Source organism: Crocodylus siamensis, chromosome 9, assembly GCF_052110815.1.
Source record: "Crocodylus siamensis isolate JL-2025a chromosome 9, ASM5211081v1, whole genome shotgun sequence".
Classification (NCBI taxonomy): Eukaryota; Metazoa; Chordata; order Crocodylia; family Crocodylidae; genus Crocodylus; species Crocodylus siamensis.
Genome location: NC_143403.1, coordinates 8548843 through 8573561, shown reverse-complemented (window position 1 = coordinate 8573561; position 24719 = coordinate 8548843). Strand labels below are relative to the sequence as shown.

At 42.6% G+C, this 24719-nt stretch overlaps 1 long non-coding RNA gene across 2 annotated transcripts in view; it reads left to right on the top strand.

The window, feature by feature from the left end:
- Nucleotides 1-24719, top strand: part of LOC149857106 (uncharacterized) — a 77057-nt gene that overhangs the window by 23317 nt on the left and 29021 nt on the right. For both annotated transcript variants that reach the window (XR_016444296.1, XR_016444295.1), the window contains exon 3: nt 18788-18963. This is a non-coding gene — a long non-coding RNA (uncharacterized LOC149857106). The remainder of the gene's footprint in view (nt 1-18787; nt 18964-24719) is intronic.

Below are 24719 nucleotides of genomic sequence, written 5' to 3'. Positions count from 1 at the left end.
CCAATCTGCAGATTCCCTTTTTGGAAATGTGCTCAGGAGAGTTGCTAACTTTCTGCCTGTGATCATTTAGGCTTGAACAATTTTGATACCAATGCAGTAAGTGCCTGGTTTCATGGTTCATTTAGTAGTACTCTTATCACTGGACCAGTGGAGTTCTAGACAGAAGCAAGAAAGTGTGAAAGTCTAAACCGCTTTGCTGCCGGTGTATTTATCTGATTGAAACATCTCCGAATGTATGTTCTCTGGGCTTTTTGCTCTGCAGAACTCTAAACTGGTGGATTTTTGGAGTTCATGAACATTAAATTGTATGTAGCATTCAAAGCTTCAGCTTCAAACCTCTATAAATAATACAGGTCTGAAATATAGGTGTAAAAAGACAGTTCACTCGCATCTGAACACTGTATAAGTACTGAAGGAGCTGGGTCCACCTTTGCTGACAAAAAGGTTTTTTACCACATGATGACATGCATTTTCACACTCTTGATGTGTCTACATGTTCATTAGTTACAGCCCCTCCGTGCTCGTGTACAGGCACCCTCTAATGCGAGGTGCTAAATGTGTATTAGGCTGCCCTAATGCACAGTAGCAAAAGCTCACACTTTTTAGTGATGCTTAATGCATAGCAGCCTAATGTTACTGTGCATTAGCATATTAACATGGTTTTTAATGTGACACTCTAATACACAGTAAAATAGGCTACTGATCATTAAAGCACATGTGTAGATGTGCCCTGTTTAAAAAAAAGTGAAGAGCAGACCACTTCAATTTTACTATGAGGTAACACTTGGGTCAAGCAAAGGGCCAGTAGTATAGTGCTAACCTTACCTAGTTATCTTGGCTAAGTCCAGACAGGCAAAAAACCTGTGGTGGAATGGATTCAATCCTTACAGGTTAGTCTAAACTATGTAGATTGAACTGATAAGCAAGTGAACAGACATTCACGCTGGATTTTGGATAAGCCTGCTGTGGCCCAGGCCAGAAATTGGGGGAGGCTAGAGCATACCTCCCTTCTTGGCTGGAGCAGATAGCTTCAGCTAAGGCTACCCACTCACCGTGGGGGCAGGAGTTTGCAGGGGAGGTAACAAAGCATCATGGGACCCTGGGGGAGTGCAAGTTAACTTGAATCTGGAAGTGACCTGGGACAGAAGTTCAATAAACTGATTTCACCTAAATCAGTTAAGTCTGATACTACATCCATCCAGGTTTATCTTGTGCACTGAACTTCTGTTGTGTTAAAGATTTGAACCTGTTTCCAATTACTTATACTGGTATACAGGACCTGTTGGGGGGAGGGTGAATTGGGGTGACCACCCTAGGCCCTGCGCTAGACCCCCACAGACAGTGCCATACAGGCCCCACCGCAGCTGCCATGCACCACTGCTGCTGAGCACTGCCAGTTTTGGCCGCTCACCACCTCCCACCTTCCCCCCGCTCCACCGGCTCTGGCCACTTCCCACCCCCACCAGGCCCTGCACAGGCTGATATGCCCTGGGCTGCGCACACCCCCAGGGATAGCTCTGCTGGTATATGTATAACTTCTGTCCCTAGCCCTTGAGGTAAATGCCATAAAAGTTTCATCTCCATATAGGGTTACACTGTGAAATAATTAGCCAATCTTTTTATATTGCTGTAAAAACAGCTTATTCAGCCATGAAGACAAATCCTGTTGTCACTATGAACTCAATCCATTGAAAGGGTTTAGGTTCCTGACTCCAGTTTAAAAGTCAAGCTGCTTGAAATACCATAAAGTCCTTTTTTAAGCTTACCCTAGACTACATTTATCAGCTCTTAAATCACTTTGCAGTCCATAAGTCCATATAAGTCTATAGAATTATCACAACTTTTCCAAAGATACCAGAATCAGGAGACAGTTTGCCACAATAATCAGCATTCCTATAAATGTGAGGATAGCATATTTACATCCCATTCCAGTATAAAGAAATAATGTAGTATCTTAGATGAACTATTTTGTGTGGTCCACCAAAGTCAAATATTAACTTACTAAGTAGCAACCACACTGTAAAACTAGTACCCACGAAACTATCTTAGCTGTAATATACAGCAGTGTTTACCCATACTAATGAACATGATAAAAATATGAGGAGGATATGGAGTCCCAGAAAAAATCGGAGGTTGGAAAGGTCAGGTATTTCTAAGGAGAACTATTGAAATGGAACCAAAATGGGTGCCAGTCTGAAGTGTCAAGAATTAAGATACTGTTCCCCAGAGTAAAGCTACAAAACTCCCATGGTGTGGGATCCACCAAGTAATAAATCCAGGGATCCATGTGTTAGAATCATCACGTGTACTCGTTCTCCACTCCACTCTCACCCTACCCTAAAATAATGTTAAAGATCAAAACACTTGTCTAGTTTTCAGTCATGCTGAAACCACCTAGCATTCCCATTCAACACTTCCGAACTTCAAGCCAGCAATGAAGAGAACGAAGATTCGGCGCCAGGGAACAGGCTGTGCAGACATCCGCATTCTCTAATTTTACCATCTCCACTATGTTGTTGGGAGTTCAATGCAAGTAGAAAGCAGGATGGATCAGACCATCTCCACCCTCCATCTGTCCATCAACACTATGCAGTCAGGAGTGCCAGCTCACCTCTGTGTCATATTCAGAAGGCAAGAGGCAATTGAATTCTCTGCTTTTCAGCTAGCAGGCACCTGATCTGAATCCCTGGTGGATTTGGGAGTTGTTTGTATGATGTGATGTTATCTGGCAGATATTTAATAGCACCAGAAATGTTGGAGTGTGTCTTTTAAAAAAAAAATTGTGCAAATTTAAGCATCCGGGTACCCCACCCTTGGGGAAATGAGTTATTGAAATTGTTGGAATGCAATATCTGTCAAAACTGACATTACATCAGTCACTCGTCCAGCTTTTTGTTGTTGTTCAAGTTCTCACTAAAGGAAAAGAATGTAATATATAACCTAGTGTCCTTGCTTTCAAACCTTCATTGTTATATATAGGATGTTGCTGAGCAGTTTATGGCTACTGCTGTTTCCTACCCAGAGCCTATTCGATACAGATGTTCAATGCATTGGTCTGTAAAATGCTTAGTCTGTTAAAGGAGGCCAGTTGTCAAACTCTGCTCCTTTTATTAACCTGTTTTCCCAATTCTTTACTTATATAATTCTTCATATTACTGGGCAAATCTCTTTCATCTGATTTTGGACTTTCACAGTGCAGAAATTTTAAATGCACGTGCTGAGCTGTTCAAATTTTTGTGTCCAATCTTTCTTCATACAGGTAGTTTCAGTTAATATTTTCTGTATTCGGTTATGCAAAAAAGACAAGAAAGAAATGGGAAATAAAAAAGCGTGTAAGGCAGAGTTACAGGACCAAATGATATTGTATTCTGGCTTGATATTAGTTGGCTTTCCCAGGTACTTAACAACTGTGGTATAACATAAAATTACCCTGTGGGAGTGGTCTGCTACTCATTTTAGACAAAGTAAAATAATGAATAAGTAAAATAAATTGACTAATAGTGAACCCAGTGTGTTGGTCATCTGACTCATAAAGGAAGACAACTTGTCTTTAACACACTTGTGCTAAAGGGAACATGAAGGGACATGTTTTGAGCACATGTATCAGAGTACTTAGAGCTGTTTTATATGGGATGAAACATGGCTTATGAAACAATGAACAAAGGCCTTCCCAAGCCCCTTCTCAGAGCCTGGCACAGAGATAATTAAATAAGCCCAAAATATTAGAAGCCAGACCACACCCTTTGTATCTAGATCAATAAAAGCAAACGTAACTATAATTACTTTCTATCAATAAGGTAAGAAGAATTTATTTCTCTCAGCAACTCGCTGATGATTCTGATGGTTGGCTAGTTTTGCCAGTCTCTCAGGCAAAGTCTGCATTGCTTGAAAGAATCATAGAAGTAGGGTCAAAGGGACCTTGTAGATCTTCAAGTCCGACCCCCCTCCTGGGCAGGAGAAAAAAAAGCAAAACAGTAAAAACCAAAAACTGGACTCAAATGAGTCCAGCCAGGTAGGCATCAAGCCTCTTCTTAAAGACCCCCAGGGTAGGAGCCAGCACCACTTCCCCTGGAAGTTGGTTCCAGCTCCTAGCCGCCCTGACTGTGAAGTAGTTCTTGCAGATGTCTAATCTAAACCTCCTCTCCAACAACTTGTGGCCGTTATTCCTTGTCATGCCAGGGGGCGCTCGGGGAAACAGTGTCTCCCCCAAACCCTTCTGGTCACCCCTAGTGAGTTTATAGACAGTCACCAGGTCTCCCCTCAGCCTTCTCTTGTGAAGGCTGAACAGGTTTAGGTCCCGCAGCCTTTCATTGTAGGGCCTGCCCTGTTGTCCCTGGATCATGCGGGTGGCCTCCTCTGGACCCTTTCAGTGATGTCCACATCCCTCCTGAAATGGGGCGCACAGAACTGGACACAGTACTCCAGCTGCGGCCTGACCAGCGTCGCATAGAGGGGGAGGATCACCTCCCTGGCTCTACTTGAGATGCACCTGTGGATGCACGACAAGATGCGGTTAGCCCTGCCAACCATGACCTCACATTGTCGGCCCATGTTCATCTTGGAGTCAATAATGACTCCAAGATCCCTTTCTGCCTCCGTGCTCTCAAGAAGGGAGTTTCCCATTCTATAAGTGTGCTGTTGGTTTCTACTGCCTAAGTGCATCACCCTGCACTTGTCAGTATTGAAATGCATCCTGTTTATATTAGCCCACTCCTGTAACCTATCTAGATCTTGCTGTAATCTTTCCCTCCCTACTAGCGTGCTCACCTCACCCCAAATTTTGGTATCATCAGCGAATTTAAACAGGTTGCTTTTCACCCTGTCGTCCAAATCGCTGATGAAGAAATTGAACAGCGCAGGCCCAAGGACCGAGCCCTGGGGGACTCCGCTGCCCACTTCCCCCCAGGTCGAATATGACGTGTCTACCACCATCCTCTGAGTACAACCCTTCAGCCAATCTGCAATCCATCTGACTGTGTAGGCATCAATGCCACAGTTGCCTAGTTTTTTAATGAGGATGGGGTGGGAGACGGTGTCAAAGGCCTTGCTGAAGTCTAGAAAGACTACATCCACGGCGACACCTGCATCCATTGCCTGATCATAAAAGGCAATCAGGTTGGTCTGACATGACCTGCCCCTAATGAAACCGTGCTGGTTGCCCTTGAGCATCCTCCCTGAAGCCGGCCCATCACATATGTGCTCCTTGAGGATCTTCTCAAAGAGTTTCCCAAGGATAGAGGTAAGACTGACAGGCCTATAGTTGCCCGGGTCCTCTCTCTTCCCTTTTTTGAAGATGGGGACAATGTTAGCTATCTTCCAGTCATCTGGCACCTGGCCTGAGCACCACGAGTGCTCGTAAAGCCGTGCCAAGCGCCCTGCAATAATCCCTCAACACCCTGGGGTGGAGAGCATCTGGACCCGCTGACTTGAACACATCCAGACCCTCCAGAAGCTCTCTAACCCAGTCTTCCCCAACCTGAGGTCTGGAGGCGTTCCCCTTGAGTCCATTTTGCATCATGGTGGGGAAGTCCCGGTCCCTGCACAAGAAAAGTTCAGTTTTCTCCTCTGACGCAACCACCAGATTGCCTAGCATACTTTGCAGGGGCCCCACATTACCCAGTGTCTTCTTCATCCTCCCTATATATTTGAAAAAGGACTTTTTATTATCCTTGATCTTGGACGCTAGTCCTAGCTCTATGTCCGCCTTAGCTTTCCTGACAGCCCCCCTACAGCCCCAAGCAGAGGAGGTATACTCCTCTTTGGAGATAGCACCCCCCTTCCACTGGGCGTATGCCGCCTTTTTGGTAAGCAGGCATTCTGGGATGCCCTTGGTGAGCCAGGGGGGCTTTCGGGCACTCTTGCCCCCCTTGCTTCTTGTTGGGATGGACTCCCCTTGGGCCCTGAGTATCGTTTCCTTAAGAAATGACCACTCATCCTGGACACTGAGTACCCCTGCCATCAAGGACCCCAGCGCCTCACTTACTAGTCTTCTCAACTTGTTGAAGTTGGCCCTCCTAAAGTCTAGGGCTACTGTCTTGCTGCAGGCCCTTGCCACCCTGCACTGGATGGTGAATTCCAGCAAGCGATGATTGCTATCACCCAGGTGGTCTGGAACCTGGAGGCCCCTTACCAGGTCATCGCCTGTGGCCAGGACCAGGTCCAACAGGGCATTTCCTCTGGTGGGACTGTGCACCTCCTGGATTAAGTGGAGGTCCTGTATCTCAGCCAGGAACCTCCTGGAATGGTCCGTCCTGGCTGACTGTTCCTCCCAGCAGATGTCCGGGTAATTAAAATCACCTATGACAACTACATCCCTTGCCTTAAGTGCCTTTGCAAGCTGGCCAGAAAATTCCCGGTCCAGCTCCTCCCCTTGGTTGGGGGGTCTGTAGTAGACCCCCACCATCAAATCGCTCTCCCCACAGCCCCCTTGAATCTTGACCCAGAGCACTTCAGCCTGCCCTTCCTCTGACCCCATTCTACTGGCAAAGGATGTGTAGTGCTCCTTAACATAGAGCGCCACACCCCCAACTTTCCTTCCTTCTCTATCCCGCCTTAAAGCCTAAAGCCCCTAATGCTAACTGCCCAGTCATGGGACAAATCCCACCACGTTTCTGTTAGCCCTATGATATCTGGTTTTGAACAGCTATTCTGAGAGCGAGTTCCTCCTGTTTATTTCCCATACTGAGAGCATTGGTATATAGGCATTTAAGGCCTTGCAAGACTGTGTGTGCCACCCCCCTTTTAGGGAGACTGTCCGGACCCCCGTTCCTTACCTTAGCACTCCTTGCCTTTGTCACCTGTCTTGCTCGGATGGCATCTCCTCATCTTCCTGCGGCCCCCTCCCCCGGCAAGGCTAGTTTAAAGCTCGCCATATGAAATCAGCCAACCTGAAGAGAAGACATGCTTGCCTTTATGAGAGAGATGAAGCCCATCCCACCCCAGCAAGTCCCCCGCCTGAAAGCATGAGTCATTATCAAGGAACCGAAAGCCTGCCTGGTGGCACCAGCTACATAAGCGCTGGTTGACCACACCAATGCAGGCCTTGTGTCACCGTCCCTGCCTACTCACCGGAAGAAGAGAGGAAAATAGACACGTTTCTAAAATACCCTTCTCTTGCCTCTGGTACTCACCCCAAGGTGGCTTTACACTTCTGAATTCTGTAGCATTTAAAAAGCAAAATCACAAAAGTAATTTGAGTAAATCAAGTCAGTTGAGGCCCCCAAAGAAATCTTTCTCTTGTTTTCTTAGAGTTAGGGCCATAGCAAATACATTGGAAAAAAATTACCACTTTTGTGTGTATTTTCCACAAGTGAATTGGTAGTCTATCTTCACACAGGGAGCTAAATGTTCCCAATTATCCACTTGCTCTAATACTTGGATATTATAGTATTACTGTGACTTGTGCCAGAGTTTAAAACATATCCTATTCAGTTGTGTGCCTTGGTGATGTATTGAAGCTAGAAACCCACAACTGAGAGTTCAGCACTTCTGAACTCCACTATTGAAAATTGAAGTACACTCTGCATAGCTGTTTCATGTGCTTTTGATGAGTGTTATTGATAGATCTTTTTAAGGCAGGTCAGCTGAGACCTCAGCCAGGTCACTTTCCTTTGGCAACTGAGCAAGTGAAAATGTGATCAATTGACCGTACAACAAAGTAATATGCTGCAACCCAATACTTTATCATCACGCTTAGTGCAGGTATAGCTTAGAAAACACTGTGAACATGGTGTTACTTCAACTTGACATTTCAACAACTAATTAAGAAGTGTTATATATTCTTGGAATAAAATTCTGATATTAGAACACATGATCTGCCCTTATATTCAGTGGTGTGCCTGCCTTTTCCAAAAGACATTTTACATAACTCTAGTATAGCACAGATAGATCGCCCTAACACAACTCATTAGATGTCTGAAAGCACAAATTCTTCAACAGCATAAGCACTTAGAGTATACAACTCATATGTATGTGCATCAGAGGAGCTGTGTACATGGGGGTCCAAGGGTTCTGGCCTCCCTTAGGAAGAGGGCTGTCACCTGAAATGCATAAAACTTTCCATATGTCCTATCTTAGGCTCCCTCCTGCACCCCCTCCTCCCCCAACAAAAATAAAAGTCAGAGCTTATGATGTGAATTGTGTCATACAAATATTTGAAAATAAAGACTATCTGGAAAGTATGGCACAAAGAAAATTACTGTCCATTGATTTTTAGTGATTGTTCGATGCTTAGCAATCCTTTGGGATGCTGAAAATGTCCATTTCCATCTGACTTGGTGAGCCCAAAAGTTTATTCTTTATTCTGCAATAAAATTGTTGGGGGAAGTAAAATAAATTCACCTTAGCTATAAGACCCAATTTTCAAATTTGAGCCTCTAGATGAAGGCAGCTACTTATGTGCATGCTCATATCAGCACTGCACTATGAGGCTGCTTTTGCAATTAAAACCAATGGTCTAGAAGTGAGAAGGATCATGTTTTGTTTCTTAACTGGGTAGTCACCTCCTTATGACACGGAGGTCTCCCTGGCCCTCAGATTTCTTATTTTTAAAATAGGGAGGTCTATTATTACCTACTACTCAAGGCATTCAGGGGCTTGAGACCACCAACTTGGTCTGAGATATTTGGCTGGCAAGTGCTAAAAGCAATCAGGGTGCCATTGTACAATGAGCAACTTGGTGCCAATTTATGCTCCTATCTGCAGTTTGGGGGATATTCTGAGATAGAAGTATTTGAAAACATAAACTAAGTTTTATTTTAAAAAAGGGCTCCATAAGATTATTAATGACACGTCATGCTAGAAAGTAGGGCTGTACAAAAAGGCACTGTTCCATTTTGCATTGTGTTTCGACATTTTGATGGAACGGCATTTCATTTCAAATTTTGTTTCGCTTCAAAACTGCTTTTCTGTTTTGCTTCGTCAAAACACTTTTGCTGATTTGGATGAAACTTTCAGGAATGGTAGCCCCTTCTAAGGGCATGAAGCCTGCCACGTTTCAAGGAGATAGGTTCAGAGGTTTTGGGTAAACCGCACCTCAAGCTGCGGACAAGCAAAACTCGTGACATGGGTGACACTGTGTGTGTGTTAAGGTGCAGCAGGGTGAAAGCTGCAGGGATGGTAGCCCCTGCTGAGGCCACAAAGCCTGCCAGCTGCCAAGGAGATAGGTGCAGGGCCTTCTGGGTTCTGGGGCCCTGCACCTCTGGCAAAACTCGTGCCATGGGTGCTTGTGCAACTGACTGTGTCTGTGTTAGGGCACGGGGGTTGAAAACTAAAGGCCTCCTAGGTCCTGCTGCACAGCCTTCCAGCTGTCAAAGAGATAGGTGCAGGGGGAGTCTGGGTTCTGGGGCCCTGCACCTCTAGCTACTGACAGGCAAAACTGGAGCACACAGCTCAGTAACAGACCGCCAGGCAGAAAGCAGGGCAGCTCAAACAATGCTGCCCTTTATGCAGTTTTTCCATCCCTCCCCCAGAGCACTGGGATTGGAAGAGACCTCAGGGAAGGGTAACAGTCACTGGCCAGCTACACAGTCAATAATGAGAGCAGTCCTCCCCACCACCATCCTTCCCCCTCCCTCTCCTTACTTTGGTTTCTGTTTCCCTGCAGGCAAGCCTAGCTTGAGCTTTGAAACTCAAAACATTCCAAAAATTTTGAAACATTTCAACTTGCGTCATTTCGTTTCGAGGCTGTTTTGAAGCTCTGTTTCATTTTGATTTTGCTGTTTTGAGCTCAAAACAAGCTGAAACAGTGTCAAAACAAAACCGCCAGCAAAAATTTGCACAACCCTACTAAAAAGCATAAGATGTTTTTAAAAGTAAATGGTACATTGGTAAATGGATATAGATATTTAAACTCTGATCCTCTGAGATGTATATTGAGATTTGTAATATAAAACAGCAAGGGTACTTCAAGACAAGGAAATAACATCAATTCACCATTCTTCCTTCCTTCCCATTAGTACATAGTTGCTGGAGACTTACAAGCATTCTACGTGGATCTTGTCAATGTTGCTTTTAAACAAATATCTAATCTTTTACTAGATCACAAATGCAAGGGATGCTAAAAATAAGGCAGCATGCTTTTTCATGAGAAATAAATGAAGAGCTTATGTTTTGGCACAATTTGCGTTCTATGCGCTCCTTCCGTGTAAAACTTTTTTTCTCCTTAAGTCATTTGTCATCTACTCACAATGACAGTGGCTTTTTGGGGAAAGTTAATAGCATCAGTTCATCTCCTTGTCAGATGAGCTTCTCACTAACATCAGATATAGCCACTATGCATTCATTACCTCTGGTATGAATTTGCTCAAAGTTACCTTACCCACCTCTGTTGTGTTATCTGTTTTATCAGATAGTTAAAATCATGGAAACACAATGCTAGAAGGGACTCTAAATCATCTACTCCCTCTCTCTCACTCTCAGGCAGGATAAGGATACTGAGACCATCCTTAAGAGATGTTTATCTAACTTGTGGAACTCATGACCACAGGATATTGTGAAGACCAAAAGTTCAATAATGTTCAAAAATGGATTAGACAAACATGGAAAATAAATTCACTAGAGGCTCTAGACACAACAATCTCAGATGTAACCTCAGCCTCAAGGTATCCTTAACACTATCACTGTTGATACCTGGGAGTGTACAACAGAGGATGACTACCCTGTTTCTTCTACTGTTCCTATAAAGATACCACTGCTTGTTTCTGTTTGAGACAGAATAGTGGGCTAGATAGATTTTTGTCCGACTCCTTATAGTAATGTGACCTGTCCTTAAACCCTTTTAGTGAATCCTGTTCTAATGCTTCTCTTTTCTTATAGTTGGAAAGCTTCTCCTAATGTATATTTTTGTCCTATTCCAGTAGGACACTGACCACTATCTTCCATATAGCAACTTTTCATGTATTGTAAGAGTTATTGTGTCACTCACAAGACTTCTCGCCCATCCATAGTTCTTTCAAGCTGTCCTCATACATCATTTTTTTCTAAACTTATTATCACTTTAGTTGCTGTCCATAGGACTTGCTTCTACTTATTAACACCCTTCTGAAAAGGACATGCCCAAAACTGGGTGTACTGCTCTGGCTGAGACCTTACCAACACAGAGAAATGTGGAATGATTACCTTCCATGTCTTGCAGATAATCCTCCAGCTAATGCATCCCAGAATAATATTTGCTTTTTTTGCTGGAACAGCATGACATTGTTGACTCCTATTCATTTTGTGGTCCATTGTAACCTTCAACGTCACCTGACCCATATTTCCTTAGTTTGCTTAGGCAAACATCAACTGGGAAAGTAAATCATTGCAGAATTAAGTTATCACAGATGCTGCTTCCCTTTGGGTCAGTTATTCTGGCAAAGTAGGAAACAAGACTGAAGTAATATGATTTGTTTTTGACAAACTATGTTGGTTGACTTATAAGTACCTAGATGAGAATAAGGTGCTAACACTGATTCCTTTTTTTTTAGGAACCAAAGGTAAGTTGATTGGATCAATAATTCCTCTCTCTCACCTATTTAAGCACCACTTGTATATTATCTCTCTCTCACATTTTCAGAGCAGATTGTGTAAAACTAACATGGCACATCTTCTCCCCTAGAATATATTATAAATCACTGCTAGGGTGGTTCCTTATGATGAGTAAAGAGGACACATAGATGTCATGTACTGGGTGAATAAAACATACATAAGCACAGCTTTATAGATTGCCTCAGAGATGTTAGGATGTGGGTAGGACCAAAGGATGACCTTTAAATCAAGGTCACCACCCTGCATTCAGTAGAGCTGGGACCCGAGTCAAGTTTGGTAACCTACATAATAGGGTTGGGCAGTGTCTATACCTCTCTCTATTGTGTCACTAAGGTCACTACCCTACTTAGTACTCTCTCTCACCTCCTGAGGGTCACATCTGTTGACCCTCATGTGACACCTTTAAAACATAAAGCAGGCCACCAGGAACTAGTGTATGCCAATGGTGAAGTCACAAGATCAAGAGTCAAGCAAGCCTAGTTCTGTTGCCACCTCTGATAACCTTATCTCCCTTGCCACCTTTTCCTGTTGTGCCTGGTTAGACCATATATTCTTTGGCGTTAAGTCTTTCTCTCTCTGCAGGTATGAAGAGGGATTGGTGTGATGGGTCCCCATTTCATGAGGACCCTGGGTGCTAGTGTCATGTCAGTAATAATAAGAATGGTGCAAGGCAAGTTATGGAACTACTTTTCCACTTAAAGTTCAGCACTTCTGTAAGAGGTTGCAAGACTGGGCCTCATATTTGTTCTGCGGATGAATAGAAATATGCGGGATTTGAAAACCGACAATCTGGAACCTTTAACAAGCACTGCATTCTCTTAATAAAGACCAGATAGAAATTGCTGCCTTTGCCTCCAACCTTGCCCCATCTGAATATCTTTAACATGCCATGGGAAAAAGAAGCCTTTATGAAGAGCTGATTCATGTGTTATGTCACTTGTGCACTAAATACTATGTTATCTTCTGAAATTATATAAAGAGGGAGGATATTTTTAGTAATTGTTGGCTATTCGTGCCACTGAAAGAAAGTATGTTTTTCTGGGTACAACTAATTCTGTTTGTGGTTTCAGAAACCAGTGCCAATATTTCAATAATATATACATTACGAACTGCTACAGCTGGCAAGGTGTATCCATGTTGTCTGTTCCAGGGAAAGATTTTGTTGCTTATTTAAAATGAATAGATTCAGAAGTGGAATCCAGAATGGAAAATGAAGGAAGGTCAAGGAAAAGGTAATATTTATGGAAGACTAAGCATTTTAGTATGCTATTGGCTTCAGGGTCTACTCTCTTCCCAAAAGACCAGATTTTATGCTCTGGAACACTAAACACACACCATTTAACTTGCATGAATCTTCTAAAGGGAGACCTTCTTGGTATGTGTGGATGTGAACAAGCTGAAGAGAGTCCAGCAGAGGGAAATGAAAATGGTTAGTGGGGGATATGACTTTTGAGAAGAAGCTGAGGGAACTGGGCTTATTTAGTCTGGAGAACAGAAGACTGAGGGAGGATTTAATAGCAGCATTTAAGTACCTAAAGAGTCATTCCAAAGAGGCTGGAGCTGGACTGTTCTCAGCAGTGGCAAATGACAGGACAAGGAGCAATGGGCTCAAGTTGCAGCAAGGGTGGTTTATATTGGATATAAGGCTGGATTTTAGGAAAACTCTCTTGCTAGGAGGGTGGTGAAGCACTGGAACAGGCTACCCAGGGAGGTGATGGACTCTCCATCCTTGGAGGTTTTAATTGCCTGGTTAGACAAAGCCTTGGCTGGAATGATGTACTTGGGGATGGTCCTGCTTTGAGCAGGGGTTGAACTAGACCAGGGGTGGGCAGAATGTGGCTCACCAGGCCAGTCTATCTGGCCTGTGGGTCTCCTAAAAAATTAAAAAAATTAATATTTGTCTGCCCCAGCTGCCTGCCATGCAGCCCTTGATGACTTGCCAAAACTCAGTAAGCGGCCCTCCACCTGAAATAATTGCCCACCCCTGGACTGGACCAACATTTTTCAACCAACGGGTCACGACCCAAAAGCGCACCAAGAATATACGAAACAAACTTAAAAAATGGATTCTCCTTTAAAGAAGAAAAAGCGTGGAAGTCTTTGCTTTTCCCCTGCAGGCTGGCAGAGTTCCAGCCTGTGAGGGGCTGCTTGGGGACCCCATACCCTATACACCCCCTCGACTCATGCAACCTACGCCCTGCCCCACACACTGTGGGGCTGGGGCCTGGGGGCAGAGGGCAGTGGGTTGGGAGTGAAGGGCACTGGGTCAGGACTGGCCATTGATGTTTACAAATGGGTTCTGGGACAAAAAAGGTTGAGAACCGTTGGACTAGATGACCTCCTGAGGTCCCTTTCAACCCTAATTTTCTATGACTCCATGATTGCCAAAAAAAAAGGGGGCAAACTTTTCCATTATGAATTCTTCTATGGTAGAAGTTTTCGACCAAAATAAAGTACTATGAAAAAAGGTGTTGTACCCCAGGTAGGAAGCTAAGTATTAGGAGCCAGGTGAATTTAATTGACAAAGACCTACCTATTATGGATATTTGTTAAGAAAAGATAAAGGGGGCTTGGAAATCAGGAGGTCACAGTCAGATCTAATGTTCCTGCACTAATCTCAGCCTGAAACTACATACTACTCCATTCATGTGCATGTGAGCTTCAGATCTAAGCTGACTCACAAGGATACCGACTGCCCTTCTAGCAGAAGAAAACGATAGTTCTTTTTAAGAGAATCTGTGTTTAAAGGAGAAGGCATTTAACTACCAGATTTTAAACAAGCATATTAAGGAGTGCAGTAATTTTGCTATGTTGCCTGATCATTACATCTTTATGGAGAAAACCTTTTAAGATCAGTGACATAGCAATTCCATAATATTATATACTAAATACAAACATATTTTTCCTTCTACTGAACCTAACCTGTTGTTAAAGAGAGACCAGGTTTTAACTGCAGTACATTTGCATGTATATGCAACATATGCCATTTAAATACAAGGTAGCAACATGCTTTGGGACAGTTATTTATCAGGAAGAACCAGTTGTTCTGAGCAGGTTTTTAATCAGAATATCTTTCAGTTAATGAATCGCACTTGGAATGCGCGACTTCATTCGATAGTCTATCACTGAAGTTGTGTTGTATTACAATCACATCACAACTGAAGTTAAAGAACGTAGCCATTTTTTCCCCCCTGAATCAGACACCTGCTATCAATTTGAACTGTATCTGATTGAAATATTTGTGCAGGAAGGACAAGGAATCAATTATTCATGAGTACTAAACAATGGACTGTATAAACACAGTTCATGAACCTGAATCCTTTACAACCTGGCTTATCCTCGGTACATTTATAAGGACAGTCACATCTCTTGAACAACTGACATATTTATGGCACAGAGGAGAGAAAAAAACCCAAGGAAACAAATGTTTTTGTTAAAGAAAATGTGAGATGTTTGGGGCTAGATAGAAGTTCTTTCTTCCTTGCTTGCTTGCTTTTTCCTGTATATATAAAAGACCTAGAAGTTAACTACATTTAACTAGACTTCCCATGAGGTAGCCTTTTCTGAGATTTCTGGCTCAGATTTTACTGATATCTGGGTAGTTCAGAGAAACGCTAAAACTATGTAATTTTTAAGCGCTTACCCTGAAGTGTCTGGGCTTTGGATTCCTAACCTTCCTTTGCAGTTTAGCCAAGGGTCTCCCACTATTAGATCCTCGGCATTATAAGCATGTGCATGCTCATTCCCTGGCAAACTCTCCATCACTGAGTTTCAAGCACCATGCAATTAAGCTCTACTAACTTTGCAAAGTTGATCGAGCTGAACATATGCTAGCAGCCCGCCTGGATCTTGTTATCTCATCTAAGCCTTGTTGTGCAAATGCCGCTGATGTCAGAGAAGGAAACACCTTTTGCTTTGCCTGTAGAAGGTGTAATGCTGATGTCAGAACAAAACAATCTGAAAGAGCAGGCCTGGAGGAAATCAGGCTCTCCTAAGCACTGCCTTCTATTAAGGTCCTTCTGCACTCAGAGTAGAGAAGCGAATGCCACTGTCATGTTTAATACATCATTATGTATATCCTGATTATTATCTTATGGTAGTGGCTGAAATTTCAATAACAATATTTAAAATACATGACAGTCTGAAATTACATTATCCGTATTTAAAGTCCCAGGATTACAACTTCTAGTGGCGAGTGCTTGAATTAATGTGAAATACAATTTGAATTAAAATCAATTTTCCAATTGACTTTCAAGAGGCAACCGGCACTGTTTATTTGTTTTTATGGAAAATGATACAGGCAATTAATTTCTTTCATACCTTAAAGTGTTTGAGTTATAAAAACCTATAATGTAACATGACATGCTAGATGCATAACATTTGAGCTGATTTTATAGTAAGTGATTGGCATTTAGTGATTTTAATACCAAAATTTCAGTGATATACAGGGTGAGTGCTACAAATATATGGCTCTGCTGTAGCAACTATTCAGAAGAAACAAAAACACAGTTAGAAAAGAGGTTCTATTGTGTTAAATGTTATGCTAAGGGAAAAAAAATATTTATTGCCCTGGCCATTGCTTTAAAATGAACAGGAATGACAAGGTTATGAATTTCCCCGTCATGTATCTCTTTCATAAAATACAGCATTAAATTATAAATAAAATATATGAGGACTCTATTCAATGAGAAATATGCCTGGACTTTGGCACTACATAGCCCTGCACAAGGCCATAGAAACTGCTTAACATTGATTTTCCTTGGCATCTTTTGCAGTCTCATACTAGCTTTGCAATGCAGAGGTAGATGTGCCCTCTATTGTTTAAGACCATTCGCCATTAATTACAGACAAATGCCTTTTCTTAACAATTGGCTACGACCGGCTTATTTATGTATTGTTCATCTTTGATTGGAGCATCAGAGGATAGTTGACAACATGAAGGTCTCCATTTACTACACCTGTCTCCCAGGTCTGATATACCAGTTTCGTATCACTTTCACCACCCATTTATGGAGGAAGGTTTTGAAGCCAATAAGCTTCCCTGGTGCTATGTGTAGTCTTCATAGTTGGTTCTACTTGCTCACCAGTCCTCCTCTAATGACTGTCTCCAGTGTAGAAAGAGCTTTGAATGCATCCCCACCTACCTTCTAGTCAGTAGGGCAGCTGGAGAAGAGCTTTCCAGTTCATAGAGATGAACTTCCCCAAAACAGAATCTGAGGACAACAATTTTCCTGAGGACTGAAAAACTACATCTAAGACTTCTTGAATCTGCAAAACTGGGTGAAAAATCTCAAGAAAAACTAGTTTTTCCTCTGGCATTCCTGCATTTCCACTTCTGGTCTTGGCTAGGAAAGCAGGGTCTCAGTGGTTGGAACATAAGGCCAAAAGTCAAGAGTTCTGGGTCTGGGACTTTTAAGGCCAAAAGTCAAAAGTTCCTAGTTCTGATACTGACTCATAGAAACAGCTCGGGCAATTTAGTGGCACCCGATTCTTCAAGTGTTCACTACTGCTGGGAGCCAAAGCTCTTAGATAACCAACTGTAGACTTGAGACCAGTCTGAGGCCCAGATTTTTCCACCATTTTGAGCACCCACACCCCCAAGTCAAGTCAATGGGACACTTCTAGCAAAGACGGCAGTGTAGTGCCACGGTCACTTACTCTGGTCCATAACTTAGGCAAACACTTGGCAGAATGAGCCGGTTTCCTCAGCCTGTGAATTAGAAAGTCACAGAGCTATGTGGTCCTTCTGTTTTCAGGAACTTATTAAAAGATTTTCACCTTGAACACACCGACCTATGAAAATTAGGTCATAGGAGCTGAGTTTGGGCACCTAAAAGTATTTCACAATGTAGGTAGTTTGGGCCTTGAGGTTTTCTGGCTGCAGAATTGGAATACTACATATTTCACTGGGGTTTTATGAGCTGCTGCTATTGTCTGTCAAGGAGTCCTGAGATCCTCAAGTGAAATTATAGTTTTAGAAATGCAAATTATTTTTGCAACTTTGCTATAAAAATCTTTAAAAGAGTTGGTTAAGTATTGACCAGGAGTCAATGTTCTTTGCTTTTCAAAAGCAGTTTAATCATCATTATTCTCTATATCTACTGATTTGTGAAGCCATTTAATAAGCTTTCATTATCAGTTTCGTTCTCCTGTGCTGGTCTGGCCACTTAAGGGATGGTTGTTGAAAGAGGTATTTGGCTAAAAAATGAACATGAACATGGGTTTTTTTTCAATGTGGGGGGTGTGTGTGTGTTCACACACACACATATGCACACTTTGACATATTCTCTTTAAGATCTATCACTAATGGCCAATCCACATGATTGGCTCATTCGTCCAATGTCACTTGAGAATATAAAACAAATTTGGCAAGACCCTGCCCTGAGAGTCAGAGGTATTACTCTCATCAGAATCAATTCTGCTCTCAGATAGGAAAGGTCAATGATAATTATGCATATGTATCTAGGAATGGAGTTTACCTCATTGAATAATATTGCCTCTTTACTAGTCATAGCTGAAAGTAGGCAGTCAAAGAAAATGGGAATTAAAAGAGATTTCTGCATTATTTCCCAGCCGAGCAAGCACTACAGTTTTAGTCCATGCTTTCTGCTGAAGCAAGTGCAGAGCTCGAATGCATTTTATCTGCCCAGGATGGATATGGGTTTTCCCTTGCACACTCCAGAGTTCACAGTATGATGGATGTATAGCAATAGAAGATTTTGTGACCCCAAAATCAACTCAATAAGACTTTTCAGATTTTTAATTTATTGAAGAAACATGTGTAAACAGAGTTCAAATATTAAACTTTAGATTTGAAAACTTGGCCTCCAGCTTGTATACAAAGAAGGATTTAATCGTCTGTGGCTCTGTCTCAATCCTATGTAAAAGCTAACAGACAAGTTGCTCTGCATTTTTTTTCTTTGTTTTCCCCTCCTCTGCTCAGGCTGCCATGCCAGAGACCTTAATCTTGATGAGAAGCACTCCTCTCTAGGGGTAAAAGGTAATTTACCCACTCTAAACATTGTACTAGTTGTTTCCACACCTCTGAGCAAAGACTCCTGAAAAACAATGTCAAATGGAGGCTATTACTCCATGAATAAAACTTAATCAATAATATTGTTACAGTTTAGTGTTTAAGTTTGAGGGAAATATGTTTAGGGGGAAAAAAGGAATGAGAAAATCAAATCAACCATGTCTTAAAATGCATGGTGAACATGTCCCTGGCCTTATGTCCTTTGTGGAAATTGTGCTTATACAACAGATAACTCAGCAATGAAGTCAATAACTGGCAAACTTGATACTTCCAAAGGCACTAAAGAGGAATGTCAACCAACACTGATGAGCAGCTTTGAACCCAAGGCCTTTCAGATGCCGCTTGACAAGTTAACAGGCTTTTCTTCCTCTGTAGAAAGGAAGCTTCGGAGAGACTGCATTTCTGTGAGTAAAATAAACTCATTCTCCAAGAGCTGTTGGGCCCATGCCACATGCCTTAAAGGGATAGGATTACCAGCCATTCTCAATATGCCCTTAGATGCTGAAGTACATTTCTGCTAAATGGTAGTGGGGGGCGGGGTGCAGGAGACGATGTTCTCAGTAAATGTGGGGTTTTTTGTAGTGAGGAAAGGAAAATAAAACAGGAAAGGTGTCTTGTGACTGGTTAAACGGGAGAGCTTTCAATGCCGTTTAAAAATGGGGACAAAAAGTATTTTATTCGCATACCTGCTTTTGCTTTCGTTTAGCACTGAGATGCTAGCTTAGCTTAACTGTCACTGTTCTGTTAGAACAGAAATGTTTTATACACTATAATTAAAATGCTAGCAGCAAACAAGCAGCTAAGGGTGAAGCTGCACATTACACTTAGACCATACTAAATCGGTGGAAGGTTAAGCAGTGGTTAAAGTTCGAATGTGTTGTGAGCAGTCACAGGTTAGTACCATTTCCTGCCTGCACAGCTCTGACCTACTGTTAGAGGGCTGGCAAGAAGGTGTGTGGCTAAGGATGGTGAGCCAGGGCATGGCTCTGAGCCAGGATACCTGGGCTCTATCCATTTTCTGGAGGGGGAAGGCCAGAACCATGCATCCTGGGATGCTGGAGGACTGCAAATTGCTCATTTGATCCATGGAGGAGACTGAAGTTACCCTAACATGAACCAGACAGCACAGCCCAGAGTTAACCCTTGCCTGATGTGGCATCACTTTAAAACACTGAAGGCACTTAGCATGAGTTAACAAGCTTCAACGTAGACACCTGCATTTTAAGTGCCCTTAGTACGGTCTAAATGCAGCCTGTAACATCACCTTAAGATGTTTTTCACCCATGGATCACAGGGAAGGGAATTCCCTTGCTCTCTGTATGCCTTGGCAAAGAAAAGTATTCCACGGATTGCAAACTTGGAGAGATTGAATGAAAGAGCTCGGGTTTTTCAGCCTGGAGAAGAGAAGACTGGGGCAGGGGTGGGGGGTGGAGAATTTGATAGCAGTCTTCAAGTACTTGAAGAGAGTTCATAAAAAAGATGGAGCTAGAGATAGGCTAGCCTGTGACTGTAAGGAACAGGACTAGGAGCAGTGGCCTAAAGCTGCAGGAGAATAAATTTAGATTAGAGATTAGGAGAACTTTCTGACTATAAGGGTGGTCAAGCATTAGGGCAGGCTACCTAAAAAAGTTATGGTATCTCCATCCCTCGAAATTTTCAAGATAAGGTTGGACGGATCTTGATCTTCAAGATTAGGTTGGACTTGGCTGGGATGGTCTAGTCAGGTACTATCTTACCTTGAGCAAGGGGATGGACTAGATGATGGTGTGAGTCCCTTCTAGCCCTAGTTTCTTATGATCCTAATAGTGCTGCTATGGCTTGGGCAAAATCTCATTGATTTCACTAGGAATTTTGCTTGAGTATAGATTGGAAATTCTGGTCCATTGCTGGGGAAGAATGAGAAGCCAATTCTGCAAACTGTTCAGTTCAGTTCAAAAGTGACCACAGACTTTGAGTGTCCACATGGGACCTGATTTGTCACAAGTGTTGAGGAGCTGCAGCCCCACCTGAAGTCAGTCTAGCAGCTTTGAAAAACGGGCTCCAAATCACACTCCATAGTTATGCTGGCAAAACTTCCAGCATGGATGCAGCTCTCTCAGTAAAACTTCTGCCTATTACCTTAATAGGTAGTAAATTCAAAACTAAGAAAGGGAAATTCTCTCTCACACAGCGCTAATTAAATTGTGCAACTCACTGCCACAAAACATTGTGGAAGCTGACAGTTTAACTAGATTCAAAAAGGGATTGGACAAATTCTTGGAGAAAAGAGGCATCAGAAGCTATTGAGCATGAGAGCCAGGGGCTAGATGCTGCAAGTGGGAAAGGGACAGTGGAAACAAACCCTGGTCATACCGTGTTCACGCCCCCTTTCAGTATCCACTCTCTGCCACGATATGACACAGACTACTGGGCAAGATGGACCTTCGCTCTGACCCAGGAAGTGGCAGTTCTTATGTTCCTGTGAGTGAAGTCTGTTGGTTGCCCAAATATATTAATCTGAAAGAAAGTATGCATCCAATTTTCCAGCCTGGCAAATCTGAACCAAACCATCAAAGTTAAATCATTTAAAATTGATAGGGAATTTAGTTTGAAATACAAAACTACACAAACAGGGGTGCTACACTAAGATTTGGTGCTTGCGTAGATTGGTGTAACTCTAATGAAGTCAATGCAGCAACAATACAGCGTTTGTAGATGGCACCTTAAAGTGGGTTTAAAGCCAGTTCAATGCCTTTTGCACCGCTTTAATGGCATTGCTGTTTGTACATTCGGTGGTATATTGCATGTGAAGTCCAGCCGCTGTAGCACATTCGGCGGTGTAATGAACCTTAAATGACTTCGGGATGCAGCAAATGACGCTGGGGCACTGCAAAATAAAATACCATCGAGGAGTTTTAGTTTCCTATCCCACAGCTGCGGAGGGAAGCGCTGGGTTCTGTGCAGCTCAGGGGCTCTGCAGGCAGCCCGTGCAGGCAGCCTGACAGCAGCCTGGGAAAGCAGGCTTCACAGAAGGAAAAAAAAGCGGTGAGCCTCATCTTTTTTTTTTTTTCCTCAGAACCTGTCTGCCTGCCTGAGCTGTGCGGGCTCCTGGTGCTTCCCTCCATGGCTGCACTGCCCCCCAGGACTGCCCAAGCCTGGTGCCTGTGGGTGAGAGTCCTGCAGCTCAGACGGGTTTACTTTGCCCTAAATTGAAGCAGTGTTTTAAAAAAACCACCACTTCAATTTAGGGAGAATTAAACCCCTGTGTTGTGTACAAATGCCCATAGTTTGCATTGTGATACTCAGGTCCCATGCTCAGGATCTAGATCCAGCTAGTTGTCTATTGTCCTCCTGTATCATACAATAGGTTAGAAGCTTAGGGAGTTTGATTCTGTAGCAAAGAAAATTAGAAATCACCCTAATATTGATTACACAACTATGCGTTACAAAGAAGGGACTATTCTTTCTGACCATTTGCAGAAACTGAGCCTACGGTTTGATTTACCCTTATTTTCACAGTTTCTCCTTAGTTTCCTTGGCTACAAATGCTATTTGTGGCTGTAAATTATCTCGTCTCCCGTTTATCCCCAGTACCATAAACATCTATATTTAATTTTAAAATTACCTTTCTGAGTCTTTGGGCATCTGCGCAATATTGCCATCGTGTTGTAAAACTGGAAGTATTTACAATTTGTGTTAGAAACAAAAGATCCTGGGGAAGCATTGCTGGGCTCTGCAATTTGCAGAAGTGGAATGCAGTCGAGCCCGGCTAAAGGCTCGATGGAATCTCCTGGAATGTATTCTTTAGCAACTTCGTTGTTTGTGCTGAGATATCTGGTAGGGCCTTTTGGGAAAACATACCACATATCTCTGAGATCCAACCAAAATATCATCTATCCTGCCCGCAATGCAGCGGCCTCACCGATGCGGGAAAAAAAGTCTTCCACTGTAAATCACACTAACCAAACACTGTTTTGCCAAATTCCCTATCCTCTCCTCTGACCAGCGAGATGTTGTTTTCTCCAACAGGGAATCTGATTATATGACAAATTCAGGAGGGGAAAATTAAGACAGCATATCTGTGGTCCTCTAAGAAATTATTCAGATCTTATTTCCTTCCATCTCTTTTCTTAGCACCAGGGGACTTTGGGTCACAACTAAATAGCTTATGAACTCATTTCCTAAATTTTCAGCCTCCCAAAAGCTTGCTTTTCCCCGGATTATTTTTAATTCAGTGAATTTGTAATACATAGGCAGGCTGTATCCTCCACAATATTTTATGATAAATCCCATTCAATTTCACATGTATGGTTGCAAGCTTTATTGCTTAACAAACATTTCATCTTGCTCTCCCATAATTTATATCTGAATGGGTTTATTATAGACATAGCATTTCATTCATTGTGCAGTTAATTCTGTAACATGCTGCCTGTTTTCTGTATGGTTGCTCCACCATTATGTGCTTTCAGTACAATTGAATTTTCCTTGGGAGTTTTATAAAATGGTCTATGAATATGTAGCACAAATTGTATTAACAAGGCAAATGTACTTTTTATTTCTTTTGTGACCATTTCCAGTCAATGGCTGGTAAGAGAGCAAGCATGTGCCTCACTCAATTCCTAGTTTCTATTAAATAGAGCTACCTGAACAACATTATTGTAAAGGGATGGTAATATCACTTTAAAAAGAAATATGAGCTCGTCAAAATGCTGGCCAATGGTGTAGTCAGCTCCAGCAGGGAGTGGAGAACAGCTCTTTAGCTGTAGGAAGCTTTTCACCCTTTTGGTCCAGATACAGCTAGTATGAGGGTTCATCTACCACATTTGCCCATGCAGTCTCTTAACTTGTGCATTACTTACAAGTATGCCAGTGCCTCTTAAAACCACCAGCCTTATTATGCCATAAACACATGCAACAAAAAGATGGCTCTTGCCCTAGAAAGTTTACAACTGAAGTATAAGAGGAGAGACAACAAGCAGATTCAACGATCAAAGCGTGGGAGAAGGAGCACATGGCAACAGAAGATTAGAGGCATAATGAAACACTGCTCCCCAACTACCTGCCCAGCATGAAGTGACTGGTAGTACCAGGGAAGAGGTGAAATTTAAGGATATAATGGGTCTTGAGGGTATCTGTGGTAAACCTCTGCTATGCAACTGAGCTAGGATAGGTATAAAGAAAGCGCTTGCTAGAAAATTTCCTTAGCAGGCATTGAAGGCTGTTGTTGACAGACCAAAGGTAGAGTACAATGGCTTTGTGTAGTGTAACAGGGGACTAGTTGGATGCGACTAAGCCACCAGCATATTGAACTTGCTGCATGCATAATAAAATCTTAAAAATGTGTACTGCCAAGGGCCAGGACCTCGCCTGGAGTAAATTGTCACCGTTCCATTGGCTTCAATTTCTCCATGATGATTTACACAAGTTGAGGAACTGGGCTGCAGAGAGAAGCATGGGGCCATTATTAAATAGATGAATAATACAGGCTGGGACGAATGCCACTAGATCTGCATAATTGAGAAGCGTAGGGCAACGGGCCATAGGGTCTTATTTTATCTAAATCAGATAAATTATTTCACCTAAATGTCTTCCATATATAAGACATTTTTTTTATTTGGTCTAAGTTAGGTATCCAAGATTGCTGGCGTACTGCAAAAAGCTCGGTACACTTGGTTATAAGCAGCAGAATCTGTATCCTCTCTCACGGGCAGGAACTTATGTCTTTCCATTAGTTATTATTCACATGCTGTGGGGTTGATTCCTCAATGACAGGACACAGGACTGGAGTTTGAGTTCGAAAGCAGGTAATCTGGCATTGTCAGAGGAATAGGAAGGAATGGAAATTTTTTATTTTGTTTCTACCAGGGCTGACAATCTTCATCTGAACTCAGAGCAGAGATGTCCTGCTGAACGTCAGCGTGTTACTGACTCAGCCCATGTGGCAGCCCCTTTAGTAAAAATGACTAAAACATTGAACAGGCTGCCTGCCACAAGGTCTGGAGAAGCCAAGAGCCATATTATATCATTCTGTAGGAGCCATTTCTCATCTCACACGCACCAGCGTACATGTGAAATAAAGGATTTCCAGCATCATAAATGGGAACAAAATTTGACTTAAAGTACATGATATGGAAGAGTGAGTGTAAGGAATTACAAACTTCATTCTTGAGCTTGGGCTACT